Source organism: Copidosoma floridanum, unplaced genomic scaffold, assembly GCF_036245765.1.
Source record: "Copidosoma floridanum isolate Cflo_tuat_1 unplaced genomic scaffold, Cflo_Japanese_pri ptg000024l, whole genome shotgun sequence".
NCBI classification, from domain to species: domain Eukaryota; kingdom Metazoa; phylum Arthropoda; class Insecta; order Hymenoptera; family Encyrtidae; genus Copidosoma; species Copidosoma floridanum.
The window spans coordinates 13261412-13281498 of NW_028321901.1; the positions used below are offsets into that span (position 1 = coordinate 13261412).

The 20087-nt window shown below is 31.1% G+C and overlaps 1 protein-coding gene across 4 annotated transcripts in view; it reads right to left on the reverse strand.

Annotated features, from left to right (window-relative positions):
• The window catches only part of LOC106636386 (nitric oxide-associated protein 1), a 218220-nt gene that overhangs the window by 48865 nt on the left and 149268 nt on the right, over positions 1 to 20087 (reverse strand). The gene's annotated exons all lie outside the window — the stretch shown is intronic.

Below are 20087 nucleotides of genomic sequence, written 5' to 3' on the forward strand. Positions count from 1 at the left end.
ATCTATATTCGTTAACCTGTTGAAAGTTTTAGAAGGAATTTAGTGCAAATAATATTAGAGCCTCTTAACTAAATTTAAATTTTTTCTAGCATGTAAAAATAACACCTAAACACGGTACTACAATTATCGTTAACGAAAAGGTGATAATACAGCCAATAAAACTAAAAATATTATAGCTAGAATTTTAAAATAATTGCACAAAATTTAAATTGCTGTAGAAGCATGACTACTTATGAAAAAGTTATTGCATTTATCAAAAAAATTATTTTTTATTTGGTTATATTAACAGTGTAACAAAGAAAAATTCTAAGTTATAATACGTACAAAAAAATTTGAAGCTTTTGCAACTGCGGGTAAAAGATTAGGGAACCAATAATAATTCGAAATATTGGATGCATGTGACATACTACAAATTGTTATAAATAGTCATGCTTATACACCAATTTTAATTTTGTGTAAAAAGTAAAAGTAGTTGACGATAAAACAAATTATTACATCACAATTAAAAGTATTCTTGAAAACACTAAATAATATATGCTTTTTATGTTGTAGGAAATACTAACGTAACTCACACACAAATACATGCTAAGCTGCTGCGCAAAAAAATTTGAGCTCACTTTAGATTTGTCAGTAATATAGAATATGATTTTAACTTTCGTTGAGATTTACTTAAGTAATAAGCTAAAGGTATGTTAACCATATACTCAAAACCATCACACCGTGGGACCAAACGCAGTTTTTTTTGTGTCAAAATAAAATAGCAGTAGCTGTGATAATCCAATCGAGATGATTCTTTTTGGAGCTTCAAGCTTAAACATCATAAAATATAGAAAAAATGGTCCAAGCTGAAATGGGCCAAGGTGTAAACACCCCCAAAGGCTCCCCCTACAGCATTTCCTTCAGAATATCAATTGATTTTGAAAGGTTACCATTTTTGTTATAAAAATAGTGATTATGTAGATTTAATGGGTTACTGAACATAAATTTAGCATTGGCATCTGAAAATTCAAAATTGCGAATCCAATATGGCAGCCAAAAAAAATTAAAAACTGTCTAAAATGTTACAAAAATTAGTAGATAGGAGTTTTTTGGGTTGCTGAATATGGGGTCGTTAAAGGCAAATTTTAAATGACAATTGTCAAATTTGAAATAGCAAACATTTATGGGGCCAACAAAAGAAAAAAAATACTGCTAAAATGTAAAAAAACTATTTATAGAGAGGTTTCTGATAACTTAACACAAATTTGACCTTGATAAAAAATTAAAAATGTCTATTTTGATACGGTAGAAAAAAAGTATTTTGTACGAAAACACAAAATTAATTCACAGAAATTCTTTAGGTTAGTAACATAACTATAATATTTCATCTTTCGTGGCCATCCTCGGGTTCTGTTAACTCTCCGTCTATTTCATGATATTCTAAATTTTCTCCGTACCAAAAGAAATATTGGAAAATTAGGCAACTCAGATGCTACAACGTAATGTATAACTACTTAGCTCAAAACGTTATAAATAAATGTATTGTTCAATACTATAGAATTTTTTTAATGGCTATGGTATAAAATTTTTTTTATAGTTCAAAGAAAATTCAAATAATATTAACATTAGAGCTTGCTGCATGATGAGCACTATCAAAACTAAATATGTAGGTGTTTTACTGTCCATTATGAGCTTCAAGTATTATTGGTGTCACTTCAAATATAAGTGGCAATAAATAAAAAAACTCATTTATTATGTTGTTTGTTGATAGGAGGCTTAGGAGCTGACTGGAGAAAATTATAGTTATCTGCCTAATCGATACAGCATCCACAGATATTTTTTTATTTATAATATACCTCAAAAGAAAATGGATTTCTCTCACTGTGTCATTAGCAAAATTGATCGTAGGCTTTATCAATAATATATGGGACATTGAATTTTACAGAATTTCGCCGAAGTGTTGAAAACTGGTCAAAAAAAAAAAAAAAAAAAGGAACCATCATGTTTGATTACATTGCTTGAGAATATGTTGGAAAAAGGTAACGCCAAAATATTATATATTAGACTAGCAATCGATGAATGAGTTCAAACATCACAAAACATTGAGTCTTCACTTCGATGAAGCAATCATACAAAAGAAACGTAAAAATTGCAAGACTCATTTTAAAAACAAAGAAAGTAGGTAAAGGGGACCTAAGATTACATTTAATAAAGTCCATTTTTCACGAAGCTTAACGTTATGAATAATATTTAGCTTTCTTTAGAGTTACATAAAGTGATTTTTGAAAACTGCTGAAAAAAAGACAAACTTAATATAATCCTAACTATGTAATATGAGCTAACTATAATAAATACGATAATTAAGCAGTATTTTTAAAATTTTTTACAATTTCTTAATAATAACGTTTTAAATTTTGTATTTATGAAATATAGGTTGTTACAAAAAACTTACGTTCCCATCACAAATTTTTTCACCTTTCATGACAATTTGTATACCTCCCTTTTTTCCAAACGTTTTTCAAGATTGATTATCGATATCATTGAATCACTCATATACATTGCTACATTAAAAGTATTTATCAATCAAGCTTCTCTGTTAAATGGTCGAGAATCCATAATAGACCGGAAAAAAGTCGATTAAAAGGGTCTTCAGAAAACAATGCCAACCGAGATATTTTCACGCATTCATGTTCGTCTTCGAATGTATTAATAATGGACCTAAAATTTAACAGCTGAACTACTGCAGGTTTTTTTATTTGCCGGTAAAGCTCTGAAAATGTGGTTTTTCGCAATTATAATTTTTTCTTGGCTCCTTAGAAAAAAAAAAGATTGAAGAAGAGATTGTAGATATTAAAAAGATCTACAAAATGAGACTAGTTGAGTACAAGTTGATTTTTTTTTGTTTAAATACAAAAATTCACTAAAAATCAGAGTTTTTTAAACAACGTCTTCAACAAAAAATTTTATGCTTAGACGTCTACAATTTAAATAGACTGTAGGCTTAAACGTGTTGTATGAGTGGTATTTTTTAAGAATCTTTTCCTTGCAAATTTCTTGCAAAAATCCATTTAACCATTAAAAAAGCACTTATTTGCATTTTAATTATTACCTATTTGGTAGCTCATAGAATGTTGTATTTGGGCTTATTCTCTTCCTTAGGAGTTGTACTTCTAGCCTTTTTTAATAGCTAATCAATTTTTGCTACTAGGGTTTTGCGAATTAAAATGCAAAAAAGGGCTACGTTGCACAATGAAATAACTCAGTAAATATAAACATAAAGTATGTTTATCACATAGTTAGCAGGGGAAAAGTTCAGAGCAGTCAGAGGAGCGCAAATATATGCAGCAACGCTGTCAGTTGTTTTTCTCATGTAGATATTCTCACATACATGCTTTTACGCATACTTAATCTCTTCATTCTAAGTTTATTTAAAAACTAAATTGTGAATATATTCACAAAAAAATGTAATATGTGTATCTAAACTAATCTTTTATACTACAAAAATTGAAAGACTTTTACCTCGGCTTTTACAGATAATATAAATGCAATTTTACTTGATTTTACCACAAAATTACATATTAAATTGCAATTTTGAAAAATTGAAAATGTAAAAAAAAGTACAGTTGAACGACCTGTAATTTTTTCGGATGTTTTTTATGCTATTTTAAATACATGTTTCATGTGAATACTACCTTTTTCAACAACGTACGTGTGGTGAACGTCTTGAAGGGACATTCACAGGCACAGAAATACCACCCTATTAAAGAAAGTGGTGCTGCAGAATACTTTTTCTTAATTTCTTAGATACGATTTTATTTTGGGTATTCAATATAGACAGTAAATAAGTGAGTGAGCCTATGTGACAGATGTAAGCATGACGTTAGAGACGTAATCAGCGTAGGCAGTAGAAAGTTGTTTTGAAATCATCCGAAGATTCGATGAAAGCGCACAGTCTTACACTGGCCAGCCTATATATTGTTCATATTATATTGTGCTGTAATCTATTGGTTGTAGTTGATCAGTTAATAAATTTTAAAATATTTATTGAAACCACACCCAACTAACATCGGTATACTCATTCCAACGATAATTGCACCACCTTTGTACACAATATTGTTTCATAGAAGGTATTTATTTCATGATTATATTGTTTGCCATGTATTTTCATAGAAGTATAACTTAATACTTGGGTACCCAAACACCCACTGTCCACTGGATGAATTAATCTGTAGCCTTGAAAAGTTCTAAAATCAAAATATAAAAACGGCAAACTTTTTTTGATACACATTCATTTTTTATTCGAGCTTCGCCAAGATGCATAAGTGCCTCTCCTCTCATTCCTTTGAGAGCGAGCTGGACAAAATTCTCCGTTATTTTCCTTCTTCTTTCTTCTCTTATGCCCTTTTTTCTTCTAGGGGAGTGGTCCTTACGGACCTGTCTCATGCGGGGAGGTTAGTTTTTAATCAGTAGGCACATCGGGTGAATCCGACACTATCACCAAATGAGCTGGGGTATCTATGAAGACTTTCTTGTACCCGCTCCATCAAAAAAAAAAAAAAAAAAAAAAAAAAAAAAAACTGTTTAATACTCGAACTTTAACAAAATCTAACTAAGTAATGTATATTTTTAATTGATACTTTATACAAACCTCACATTAAATACAATAATGCCTTGCTATGTCGGAAGTATATGACAATGTTAGAGCATAAGTCAGTATTACGTAGTTTAATTTTGTTAAAGCATAAAAACTAAACAGTATGATTCTACGAGTGTCATACAAAATATAAGATGCACCAAAAAAAAATCTTACCTTTTTTATATTTTGATTTTAGAACTTTTCAAGGTTACAGATTCATTCAGGAGAATACTTTTTATTGCCAGAGTAGGAATGCTTCAAAAATTCCTTACAAAATATCAATTCAGCACATCAAACTTACCTAATCTTTTTGTTTTGTTAAAAGGTATTTTTATGGAAATACAGTAACTTTTCAGTAAAATACTATTTTTCTAATGTTTATTTCAAAAGACTTAGTTACGTTAGATATAGCTTATACTATAGTACTGGATAAATACGAAGTCTGTATAACATAGATACGGTGATCTATAATGGACCCACTAAATTTTTACTTAAAGTTGCTCATATAAAAATGTTTTGAATACATGAATGTGGGCAGAAGTTAATTTGTACAAGTAGTTTATAAATTTACCAAACAAAACAAATTTTCTTAAAAAATAGTTTCAGGATTTTAATCCACAATGCTTTTTTCTATTACTTTCTTTTATGAAACTACTTCATTTAATTCTTAGCCCTTTTTTCTTCCAGCTAATTACATAAATTAAACTACTCATTCCAACAGAATTTTTAGAAAAACTACTTAGTAACTATGCGCATCAAAAATCCTAAATGTGTCATTTAATCAACTAGCTTTCGTTATTATATCTTTTTAATGTATTGATGGAATCAAAACATTCCAAATTACAACTATTTAATAACTCAATAGTTTTCACAATAAATAATTTATTATGAAGTACGTATTAAAACCTCAAAAGCGATGTACAAGTTACTTAAAAACTGGTGTTTATTACATGGTTTCTCATTTGATTACTACTACTTAAAACATTGATTAGTAATATATGATTGTAAACTACCCAAATCGCTGAGTTAAATGAGGCTTAGGTTTACAGCTTGTTATTCTTGGCATTTCGGAAAACAATTAGAATTTCCAGTCTCATCGAATAGATCATATTGATTCTATCACATATGTGTTACATGATTTATTGTAAGCAGCTATTTTATTGAACAATACGTAGATCAGTAAATTTCTTGATTGTGTCCTCGACTCATGGCACGCGGTTAAAAAGAATAAGAAATAAGGTTATATTTACTATTACAGCTGTGTGACATAATTTATTATAAGCAGCTGTTTTATTGAACAATACGTAAATCAGTAAATTTCTTGATTGCGTCCTTGACTCATGGCACACGGTTAGAAAGAATAAAAAAAGGTTTTATTTTGATTGTCATCTCATTTTTCTCCTTGAGCTTCAAATCATGTAGCTAAATTTGGGCTTGATTAATTATGAGAAGCGGTAAAGCTAAGTGGCAATACTTTTTCCAATAAAATCATTATTTTTTAAATAAATTTGGTTTTCTAACTACATACTTAGAGGAATCTAATTGTCAAGGTAGAAAATTTTAATTTTCTTTGGATTATCTATTATTGAATACCTATAGTTAAAATTTATAACAAATATCAAACTCTTTCTATAGTTAATGCGCGTTTTCCACCTATAAAGACCGTACGAACGATACGAGAAATTACTGAACGCTTTGTTTGATGGTTGCGGGTACACACATACATATACACAACTTCGATTTTCCACATATTTTTCATTATGTGTATTATTGATCATTTATGGGACGATTCTAATATAAGTCATCCGACCACCCCCTCTTCTGAGACATTGTTGTTCTTTACTATTATCTGAAAATCTAAATTCTACAGCAAAAGGCAGTATACTAGTTCCATTTTTATATCATATCCTAGTGGTTGGGTCCTATAAAAAATACCTCAATACCTCAATTACGTGCGAGGAAGTAACGGAGCAGAGTCACAAACTCGAGCCCTTCAGGCGGGAAGCAGGCGCTCTACCCTCTTAGCAACTGAGAATCACCAATGCTGCGTGGTATCTACTGTAAAATTAGGAAATACCTGTAGCCGATATCACACTGTTGTTAGCTCTGCTTAATTTTAGGAACAAGTCTATCCCAGTTATACACAGAAAAAGTTCGGCTTGCAGTCATCTTTATAGTAAAAACATTTTCATGCTGAAACTGAAACTGAAAAAAACCTGATTTGAGCCCTTTTCGTTGTTCTAACGAATTTCCGGCCTATATTTGCCAGTAATGCTGTAAAATAGTAATAATGAGACTGAATTAAACCAAAATACATCAGGCATACCAGCATGAATATTTAATTTTTCATATTTGAAAATTCGAGTATGCAAATGTAAAGTAAATGGTAGCACGGTCGCCGAGGCTTCGTCTACTTTCACAAACTTACCTTGTTGTGCTCCCACGCGATTTGATTGGCAAAGGAAATTTGGAGACGATTTGACATCCGTGTTCAAGTATTTTGTGCACTATCGGGCTCATTCTAGCCTACGGACACTCGTCATAGTATAGTTCATATACATGTCAACAATACTCATGTATCTTTCTCAAATTTATTTGTTTTTTAGAACAACGATATAATGGTTGCTTAGCCCTCCACGAGTTCAATACTCACGCCCAAAGTGTTTCAAACTTTAGAAGATCACTAAAGTATTTATGAGCAACATTTCCTGTGGTTATAGTACCGTGACCTTGACACACTTGGTCCAACTCATATCACAGGATTTTCTTGATTGATTGCATCAAAAAATCTTGACAATTCATTTACTTGGACATCAGTGTCTTCAGTTTTTTTTAATTGATTGTATATTAGTTTAAACGATGTGCAAAAACACAAAGATCTCCCACCTTAAAACTTTTTTTTTACAAATGCAGCTGGAACCTATTCCACTTCTCTTGACGTAGTTTATTTTTTAAAATTATTTTCTTACAGCTAGAAAAAAATTTTTTTTCAATCTTAGTCTTAGTTGCTTGGAAATCTTAATTCTATTGGTAAGCAATTTTTGTCTTAAAAAAATTTTAAATAGTTAATACGACGAATTCAGCTATTTTATACAAAATACTGTACAATTTAAGTAAGTGTGCCCTTCAATTGTATTTTTTTTTAAAGAGTCTGAAAGATATTCTATTTTTATGGAGAAAAACATTGTACACATACAAAAGTTACATTTACTTTTATCGTTGTTCCATTAACTGCTCATAAAAAGTGTGAAGAAATAGTTTAAAAGCTTTAATTTTACAGTAAAGCAGTCTCAATTCGAATGACAATGACGATTCAGATGTAGTAAATTCGTTCTCAGTCTCACTAAACTCGTGAGTTATATGTAAGCAATGAGGACCACGACAAGTTGCTCTATTTCCTATAACCGCGTTTAAACATTTCCCATCGAACATGGTTATTGATATACGAAACTTTACTAATACATTATCATCATTTTTCATAGGAAATGAGTAAGCTTGTAGATCTTAAATTCCATTTGTTAATCCTTTATACTCTCTTATAATTACGTTATTTGTTTCTTATTCTACATATATTCTGAGTGTGTGATCATAATAAACAAATTTTAGTAAAAGAAGATTTTAAACAAATATTTGTTTTCATCCAGTCTTCATATAAAAGTAGCAGTTTATTTTTTTCTGTAACGTGGGATATGAAAGTACAATTTGGACCACTTTATTAAAATTAAGTATGATATAACTGTACTGATAATGTATGTAATATAAAGTTATTGGGTGATTCCAGTGTCTCGTATCGTTAAGATTATAATCTGAAGTACGTATTTTCTTTAACATACATCACATCTTATTCAAAGACTGATAATTAATATTAATCTTTGTACTGGACACTTTGCTCATAACAAACTTTTCACTTTTCTTAAAAAAAAATATTTGCTATTCCAAAACACTTCAAGCTCAAAAATATATTTTATATGGATCTGTGAAATCAATGTACACAGTAAAAATAAAGTCATGAACGACAAATATGATTTGAAGACTATACATTACAATACCTGCTTTCAAAGTAAATGATTACATATAATAAGAATGAATAAATCATATAATGTGGGACCTTAGATTGAAAGCACGCGGTCTTGTACTGACTAGCCTATATATTAATTACATTATATTATGCCATAATGTATTGTTTATACTCGTTTATTTATTGAATGTAAAAATGTCAATTGAAACCATACACAATTAACGTAGATATACTTATTCAAACAATAATTGCACCACCTTCATACACAACATCATTTTATAGAAGGTATATTTATATTCATAATTATATTTGTCTGCCATATGACTTCATAGCAGTATTACTTCATACTTGGGTACCCAAGCGTCCACTGTCCGCTGATTTTAATCCTGGGACTTCTAAGCATTCTTCTGAACAGACCCATATTTGTATTAGATATCGTAAAACTGTCGTGCGAGCAAGGATGTTTAAATGTGTATGTATTACAAAAAAAAAAAATTATTGCTGGTCTAGATTCGGAAAAGCAAAAAGAACGGAGTTATTTTCATAACTACTTAAAAATTAGTAATTGTCATGATTTCATAATTTTTAGTTTTTCCATTATAAAATTATTTGACTGTTTACTTTTATTTTAAAGTTGTTAAGATATACCGTTTTTAAAACTATTTTAACCGCTGTTATCTATTTACAGCATTTTTCACATGTAGAAAGACTTTTATCATTAATATAATCAATCTTCTATTTGGTTGATATGCTTGTTTTTCTCTGTAAGAGTATGTTGCTGTAAAATAAAGTAGGGGTTGCTAAGTGTATTTTTTTCGAAATGTCTCTCTGTATTGGCCTACTTTAAATAGCTTGCCTTGAGAATAGAATTTTATTTCTAGCACTGAATGCACACCAAAAGTAACTGTTCATGTATCAATTACATTTTTTTTTAAATTTGTCTCGCTTATTGTTAAAGATATTGCATATTTTCAAAAATATCGAGGTTCTGCGCGCACACAAACCATAAATAATTACTTCTGAATATCTGTCATGATTGTACAAGAACGCTACAAGTTGCTTCAAAAATTTTTTTACCTTAATTTTTTTGTATTACAAGCTACAAACACATATGTACATGTATACAGAAGAAGATATTCTACAAACACGGGTTGCATTGTACTGATTATATGAATCAATTGCTGAATCTCAAGGTGAACGATGAGAGTCGAGTGATCTCCGATTTACTGATTGATGCACGCCATTCATTTCTTAATCTTATAGTCGTAGTATATATCAGATTTTTCAATGTTATTTTAAATAGGAAAATCTGAACTGGACTGGTTTTCACCCGAGGCATCGATATAGGTACGTAGATACATGCTGATATCTGAGAAATAGATGGTTTGTCTGCTGTTTGGAAAACTGCGCATGAATACCTGTGTATACTGTTTGTTTACAACTGTGTTACCCAAAAAGTGCTATAATTACCAAATTCGTCAACATAGTGCCAAGAGTGCTCATTATTGGGAATGTAAAATGCAGTACTTAAAAGAAAGATCTATTAAGGCGTAATTTCATGTCCACACATTAAAATTTGCGACGACTGTCAGCCAATACAGTAAAATATGAGAAAAAAAGACACTCGTATGAGAAAATTAATATTTCCTCACAAGAGTTAGCAAGAGATATCAATGCAAAAATCGGTAAAACTACGAAACGCTATTATACTCAATGTATATACGTGAAACCATCGTCTACATATGCTGTAAGCCAATATTTGTAAAAATTAGGTACAGAACTCGTTTAACTTAATTGGTAATCCAGAATTCAAAACATTTGAGCCCTTTAGAATTTTACTATTATAAAACGAGTTAACGCGAGGTAAGTACATTTTTTTTGGTTTATTACAAAACATCGAGTATTGGCGAGTTATAGGAAATAACTGTTTTCGTAAAAGACGGCGCAGGCATCTAACATCTGTCCTTTCTCCGGTAGTCCAGAACCTTTATAGAAATATGTAATCATAGATTAAATTTGGTATCATAAAAGCCTAACGTGGTGCTTACTATTTAATCATTGTAATACTAAGCACATTTTCACTGAAAATATCATTGTAGTATACTACAATAAGGAAACAATATTGAAAACATACCTGTTTCAATAGGAAGGGCTCATTTCAACAATATAATTCTTTACTAAAACTTTGTTTCATGAAGTACAGTCTTATTAATCACGATCATTCAAAATTGACATATCAATCCTTAGAAGAGTAAGTTTAAAAAAAAGCCAATCGTATTTTGTAATACTACAGTTCAGCTCACTTTTCAAAACATGGTACAAAGTTAACTGAGTTTGGTAAAGTTTGGTGCCTGATACTTTATAACGTTATTGATAACCAAAATTATGTTTATTATCTTAAAGTTCACTAACAAATATGAAATGCAAACATATGGAGACCACTAAAGTGACGAGAAAATTGTAATATTAGGGTTGGTTGACAGCGCGCTGACTTGGAAATAAAAAGGAAAAATAGAAATGGGAATTACACAAAAAGTTACGATTAGGGATGTACTTCAACTGAGAATAAAATATCCTGTATGTAGTATTTGCGAGCGAGCATTTTGCGTATGTGTTACGTACGAGCGTCGGTTCAGTTTCGGAAGCGCTGCGCTAGTCAGTCGAAGCTCGTGCCGAACCGAGAGCACACGTTGTTTGTACTTACCTGTTCATGATACAATATAATACCATTAGTTACAGTGAATTAGCATTACGTTATTTACCCACGCCTATCTTTATTTCAAGTATGCCCAAAATATCACACTGTATTTACTCGGCATGTGAAAAAGGTAAGATTCATGTGGGAACACAGAATTCAACAATCGTCACCATAAGACATAAAGAAATTAATGAATAACGAAAAATCATTCCATGCAGCATTCAATATTCCTACAGTAATTTAAATAATAAGTACACATTGTAAACATGTAAAAAGTATATTATGTATATTATGCAGCGAATGAAGTAACGAATAAAAATATAAATCAGTGAATAAGTAAATATACTTCAACGAAAAACCTCATAGACTTTCCCCTGATAATCAGGGGACAAGAAATCGTTAAATAACAGTTATTTATTCGAGTTTATTGTTAAATGTAATAATAATAATAATAATAATAATAATAACTTTTAAGAAATGTATTCTTTAAAAAATGTCTTTTTTAATTTTTGGATTATCATGTTCAATTCACTATTTCTAATTGGAAAGTTGTGATGTTAAAAAAGCTTTTAGCGACCACAAATAACCTAACAGACTATTTATTTTCTAGTTTGCCGGTCTTTTCTATTTTTTTGGCCACATAAGATTCGCTGTTAAAATCTTACAATTGCCATTTAAAATTTGCGTTAAGCGATCACAAATATCCCAAAAGAATGATTTTTGGCTAATTTAGTGGATTATTTTCATACATTCGGCAGTCATATTGGATCCACAAATTTGAATTATAAACACCGAATATCAAATTCATATTCAGCAACCCAAAAAACTCCTATGGACTAATTTTCGTAAAATTTTTGCGAATTTTTAATTTTCTGGGCCACCATAATGGATTCGCCGTTTTGAATTTTCAGATGTCAATGCCATTTGTGTTCAGCAATCCATTAAATCAATGTAGTCAGTTTTTTCATAACAAAAATGTTATCTGTTTTTTAAAAATCAATTGATCTTCTGAAAAAAACGCTGTAGGGATTTACCTTTTTTTTAGCTCAGACCACTTTTTCTGTATTCTATAATGCTTAAGCTCAAAGCTCCAAGAAGAATCTTCTTGATTGGATCATCACAGCTGCCGCTATTTTATTTTGACACAAAAATCGCGTTTGATCTCACTGTGCGCCATATGAGTCGAACGTGTTGGGACATGAAATCTAAGAGAAATACTTTTGTACAGCTCGAAGTAAGAAAACAAAAATTTCTTACAACGTTTTTTTCTTATTCATGAGCATTTATTTAGCATGTCCTATTCTCCTCTTTTTACACATTTAAACTTTTTTCATTTTTTAAACTCATAACTCAAGCATTTTCAAAAGACGACTAAAAATTTTATTTAGATTTTAATTAATAAAAGAATCGAAATGAATAATTAGTTGGCGCATTGACACATCGTTGTTGAATAAAATCGAGCTGATAATCGAAGCAGGAGACCAAGATAAGCCGTTGAATTTTTTAAATGTTTTCTTTATTATTTCTTTTATTTCAAGACAAATTTAACATAAAAAAAATGTAATGATATTAGGCTCTGTCATAGTTGCTGTTGCAAGCGTACTCAGTCTATGTGTCGCAAACGGTACACGGAGTAATACAGATGACAGTAATTAATTCAAAGGTTACTAGTGTAGAAAGCTTTAGAGATAAGTATAAATTATTCTCAACTGTAGTTAATAAAATTTACTTTGAAAAAATATTTTAATATTAAAATCTAGCAACTAGCGATTTCACCGATAACCTAAGTATCGCATTACTGATCCTGACTAAACTTTTCACGTAAAAATTTAGAAATGGCATCTTTAATATCAAGTTTTATAGTTATTTAATAAATAAAAATTGAAAAATTACCCATGTACTTAAACAAATAACTTTTTTTGTTGCAAATAGAATACCGAAAAAAGTGAATATGGTTATTTCTTTAATTTGTTTTTCATTGATCCACGCAAACATTTTTTCGTACAGTTCTACAGAAAAAAAGGTAGAAGTTGTAATTTCTATTGATGTCCAAATATCTACCTCTAGGCCTCTATAACTTCTGAATTTTTCAAGACAATTTACTCGAAAATGTAAGACTTAACAGAAAAATTTTTTAACCTTTATTGCAATGTTTATGATAACCTTAAAATTTATGGATTGCCTCACTACTACAACTACTTAAGTCTCTTAAATAATCAGAATTGGTAAAAAAAATTCTTGATAGCTGATAATTTAAAAAAAAAAACGAGGGATTCATAAAAATAAGTTTATTTTCAAAATTAGCGTAATTTTTTTCGAACTTTCTTTATAAGTCGTTAAATTATAAAAGGTGTGTGTGTGCTCATGTACGTCCCAAAAGTATATATATTTAAAAATGTATACATTTATAAACGTATATTTATACAATAATAAGGATAAGCTTAAACTTATTAGAACGAAATTCTTTATCGTAGGTTTCGATGGAATACATACTTTCCGTATATTTCTTGTGTATAAGGATGTTTGGGAACGGGGACCCATCAGCCAGAAAGTGTAAGAAAAAAGCGTGCAGTTTTAGGGGGGGGGGGATACGCAGCAGCAGTGGCGACACAGAGGGAGAGAAAGAGAGAGAACACCAGCCAGCCAGCGCAGGGATCCATCAGCCCACAAGCATAAGGAAAAAGCGTGCACTCCCGTTTTCGCTGGCTTAAAAAAAAAAAAAAGCCAAATTTAAGAGACTTTGATTACGAATCTAATGCAAAAAGAATTTTTGCAAACGGATAGTATTTAAATAAATGGGAGCACTTTTGTAGTCGACATGCATACACACGACTCTCGCACCCATCTAAGCTCAGGCTCCACAATCACACGTGTACGCGCATGCCAAGTGTAGTATTAGGCAAATTCCTATTGCCATGTCATAGTATGTTACTGTGTGCAGTATCCTTGTATACAAAGTACCAGCGACGCCGCTGGATTGGGCGCGCCACCAATTTAGGCCAAGCCCTCTTCCTCGCAGTGCCGTCAACGCGTTTCCGAGCTAGTGGTTTGAAACTGACGCAATCGGCAAAATTATCGATATTACCTAATCTAAGCGTAACGTGACAATTTTTTTTTTCATATAGGGTAACTCGGGATAATAATGAGATTGCACGTATCAATAATATTCTAGTAATAAACATAGCTGCTAAAAATAAGTTTTTCATGCTTGCAGAAACTATATTGCAATTTATGTTGCAGCTATGAGCATAAGTTCACTTTTTTCGTCTTGAAATTGCGCATCTTTTTTCATATGAAATGTTTTTTTGCACAAAGCACAGCTTTTGCGGTAGAGGAAAAAATCTGTTTAGGCCAAAGAAAAGAAGCACATGGTAAAAAAAGCCTCTCATTCACTTGCAAGTATTTGCCTACCTGAATCTGGCCAGTGCGGTAGAGGCTTCTTTCACCATTCACAGGCTCACCTTTGCACCCGAACTCGAAAAATTATACTATTTTGCAACGCATTTTACAAGGGCTTACCGACATCATAAGTATTTAAAATGATAACTATGTCTTAGAAAAAGATTTGCTTGTACATATCACTTTGAAAAATTGAATTTGGACAGTTTTTGGTGTTTTTCCATAATTTTCGCAAAACACTTTTTTTAAACATTTTTTCCAGTTGCGGCAAAGCTTGAAAAAGTTTTTTTACACCATTTTTATAAGAGCTAGGTATTACAAATACCTACGGTTTAAGCCCCATTTCTACAACAGTTTCTAGGACCATTAGAACTCCTGTAATTGAATGTCAAAAAATGACCATTTTCAGCGGTTTTTATTTTTTTGAGGGAATAGTTGTGGATCCATTTAGACTTATCAACACTCATTATCTTTGTATTTCAAGCCCTATTTTATACTACCTTTTGTTTCAGCAAAAAACCTGTTTTTCGGACTTTTTTGACATAGGTTCTGTGAAAGATAGTTTTCTAAACTTTTACTCAGCTTTTTCTGTTATTTTTTTTTAAATTATCCTATTACTTAAGATACAGGATTATATATTACTTAGGATACTTAGGAGGACGACAGAATCTTCCGTTATTTTTGGGTATCTACTTGGGGACTGTCAGTGTCCGTTTGGAGGGCTGTGTGGAATTCCTACACAAATAACTATGTAATACAGGAAGATACGTGGATGTACTTATATAAATAATAAAATCAATAAAAAACTATAATGATTACATAAGTGATGTAAATTATTCATAGTATTAGAAGTATTACAAAATTTGATTACCGATTGAGCCAATGGGGATACAGGAGTTGTTAGACGGGCTTGAATTACTCGCACAGAATTACAGCACAGATTTCATGTACAACAAAATTTATTCTTTAATTGCCCTATGCTAACTCAGAACATGAACACAGAAATGGAGAGGGCTTTCGATACAAACTTTTCACTGCGCGACGAGCGAGGGGAGGAATCAAGCGCGGAATATTGATCGATATTTGTTATCCATGACGAGTTTGGCCTAGACAACTCATTTTTCAGTAAAAAATACTAGTTCAAACTTATGTAAATTATACTTATGCATTAGGAAAAAATTTTTCTTAACGTACATAATACAATCTCACAATTTTTATCAAAGGTTTGATCGTTTATTTATTCTAGAATACAAATGAAAGGTTCCAAAACAAAAATAAAATATTATGTATTTTTATTATATTTTTGTACAATATAGATTTAAACAAATTATAACGAAAAAAGTTTTAACCTATGAAATCACGTTTATTCCATTGGGAGGCAAAGTTTTCGTATTAAGCGGGCGCACTATGAAAATTTTTTATAAATTAAAGATTTGTAAGATATTTAAGAATAAATACACAATCAGTGCCTAATATTATGTTTTGTTTATCACGCATAAGTAAAAAAGTTTGCTAAAACTACGTCATTAAAAACAATTTCTCTCTACCTTTGTATCTCTCAAATGCGATTAACCTACGGCTCAGCTTTTAATACTTTTTATCTTGTTTCTTCGATAAACAACCTTTAACTTCCATAATTTCGTTAAAAAGTAGACTATTTAAACTACATATCTTCAATTTTTATCACATGTAGCCCAAAATTATCAGGAAAAGCCACAACTTTTGGTTTAGAATTCGAAATATCCCATAAAACTTAGGTGGAAATTTTTAATTGTGAATGAATTTTTATTCATTTAGTCATCAACGTGTCATGATATTTTAACCGTAGATTCATTCAATCTTATTTTATCATGACTTTTGATTTCAATACAATGGTTCAGATTTCCAAATGGTGATAGAACTCTTTACAGACCAGATAACGAAGAATAACAAAATATTAAAAAGTAAAATTTTTGTGTCTTTCTAGGTGTTTTGTGATATTTCTATAACTGTTTTTCAAACATTATCAATTTTTTTTATATGAACAAGATTTTCACTTTGAAATAGTAGTGTAACATATGAAATACAAACACTTATTTTCTATGTAAATATGCAACAATACTTCTCTTTTGTCTGTATATGCTAGATATTCTCTTTGTGCCTCACTGTGAATCAGGACGATACGCGTATAGGTATCCCCTTACGATTTTCCAGCGTGGATGTCACCGCTATTTGTACCATCTCTTGGTACCAAAGACCACCAGTAGGAGATTTCTATTCTAACGCCACCAGGCGTAACTCTCGTCATCCTCGTACATTCACGACAAAGCGTCGGGTACGCAATTTTTTGTCCCTTTCCGGTGCTTAACCTCAAAGCCATGGCTTTGAAGTTCTATGGCCCATATAAATAGTCGTCCGGTTAGGTTGTCAATATTCACTAACCACCAGATGACACGGCCAATTAGTTACTGGAACGTCACTGGCACGTTGCTCAGGCCAAAAGGTGATTGTCGTTACTAAAAAAGCCTCTTACCTAGTGCTGTGAACGCCAATATTGTGAACGCAACCTCCTCAGCTTGCGCAAGATCCATATGAGGCATTGTGTCCCCCGTACAAGGTAATGATCGTGATTTTTGCTGAAGTCAATAGGAATTTGATGTTTACGCTTCACTGTATCACGATCAATGTAGTAAGGCGACTTTGAGTTGTTGGTCTACTCTTTTTTTTTTTTTTTTTCTTTTACAGGATATAGCAGTTGCACCTGTATTGTAACTAGATTAGATGACATGGTTTGTCTACGTCTATTATCTGAAGCGAATTGGCGTCGGATTGGTCGCTAGGCGTGTTAATTCACTGTAATGCTAAGTTATCATAGAAATGTTGACGTAACCTCCCGATTGCAGGCTCAATTGAAAAAATTGTGCAGTATGTGTGGATGCTTTACATTTTACGAAGTATCCTGATGGGGTTAATGTCTTATGCAAAATTACTATGTAATATGCGACATTACAGTGGAATATATAATGCTTTTTTCGAATAAAGTGAGAGTGCGGGAGTCATTATTGTTTTCGTTTTATAGGTCTCATAAAACGCTTTCTGCGAAAGATTATTCATAGTTTTTATTTTTCTACACTATAGATCTCCGTTAGTAAGTATTTCGTTACAGTTATAAATTTTCACAATTTTTTATAAGCTTTCGTCAAACTTAGCATCGTTTAAAATTAGTGCCTGGAAATCAATTATTGTTAAACAGTAAAATTTCTCGTTGATGGTTTCAAAGGTATGTATAAATTTTTGCTTATGTATATGATATAATATATATGTTGTATCGAATACAACAAAATAATTTAATTCTAACAAATAGTGAACATAAGCTTGAATTACAAGAAATTATGTAATTTTATTTGATTGTTTATGCAAATTTTTGTTAAATATAATTTACTCATAGAAGAACACTAGGTTGTTGGAGCATGACTATTTAAACAGTTAATATTTAAATAGTCATGCTCCGAAAACCTAGTGTTTTTCTATGAGTAAATTATATTTAATTATGACAAAGGAGCAAGTGATCAGGTGTTACTACATTAAAAATTTTTATTAACATTAAAACTCTGGCATATAATTCAGATATCTCATTGGTAATAAATTTGAAAACTGTTTTTATTTAGTTGATATTGAAGAAATTTTATTTTTTAAAATCAAAAAATTGATATTTATTAATTTGCATTTAAATTACTGAAATTATTTCTTTACAAATTTATTGTCAAAGTTTACATGGTTTGTTGATTTATTTAATTTCTAATTTTTTACATATTATGGTTTTCTGACAAACAAAAATTTTTAATGAAGATTACACGTTACAAAATTAGTATTAGCCTTTTGTGTTGACAATGACTAAGCTGATAATTAAATATAATGAAAGAATTTACTCCTGTTAGATGTAGTAATAGTGCAGGATTAAGAGAGTAAGAAATTTTTTGTATGGTAAGCGTAATCACATTGTTGCTAAATTGCAACGTTTGAAGTGAACACTAAGGATAAAACTTCATTCTTCAGTTGTAAGTGTGCCATCACCTCTAAAAGTCAACAAAAGTTTAAAATGTATTATGTTTAGCAAGGAGTCGAATATTTTTGTAAGTAATGAAAAATTAGAATATTAATTTATACGCAAAAATTCTAATGTGTTTATTTTTATTCAATTAGTTTGAATTATAGGAGTACACTCGTGAAGCAAAGCTGCTGGACTAGGTGTAGAATGAGATATTCTAAGAAAGAGGTATTGATGTAAAATACGAGTTGAGGCCGGTACATTAGTGACCTAACAGTTAAGTTCAAAGAAGGGTAAGTAACAAAAGACAGAATAATTTATAACTGGACGAAAATAGGAACCACCTAGGTTTGAAAGAAGATTCCTACGGCCCAGTGAGAATATTATTATGGAAGGGTTGGAGTATGCCGGAGTCAATGGACGTGTTTAGGTTGTGAAGCTAAGGAGTGGCATGTTCGGACTATGGCGGCACTTGATTGAGAAAGATAAGCCAGGGTGTGCATAAGCGTCGTTTGGCATCAGAATTGGTGAAGGTTGGGCAAGGCTTACAGCAGTATTTACGTTGGCTAAGATGGTAGGTGGTATAGGTAACTTTCCAGAGATGGGCAATTCGGCATATCACGTCTCACGCCACCTTCAAGTTCTACATTAGTGAGCATTTGGTATATGTATGTGACCCAACGGAAGAGTTGAAAATAAGAAAAAAGAAGAAAAATTGATGAAAATAAAAATTGAAGTAGTATAAAATAGAAAAATTTAAGTTGGTGTTGGCTAGATCACTGATCTTACTAAGCCCATTTTGTAACGACTATTTTCTCTTTTCTTTTCAAGTCGAGTATGCTGATTGTAGTACGAGGAAGTACATCTTGACCCAATTGTGTTGATAAGTTTAAGGGTAATTTTGGTTTGTATGTATAAGTGTAGTTTAGTTTCATCATATTTACACCAAATAAAGTGATGTCATGGGAATGTGCTGTGCACTGCCCACTCAATGAGAAAATTCCAATGCCATTGAGTGTTACTTCCCTGCGATGAATATAATCATTCGGTGAAGTGTAATAGGTTTTCTATTGCAGTACAGATAATACTGAGTGTGATTAAATTCCATCGAAAAAAAAAAATATTTTGAAATTGTATAAGATAATGTTTTATTTTCTTAAGTTTTGTTCTGCTGGTTTGATTTCTTCCATTATTGTGTAAGTAGGTTCACATTTTACTAATCGGTCATAAGATGCACATTTATCCAGATAGGTTCTATCAGCTAGGAAATAATTACCTTCAGGTGATTTGTAATTAAATAATCAGTTTTAGGCTTAATACTGTCGTAATC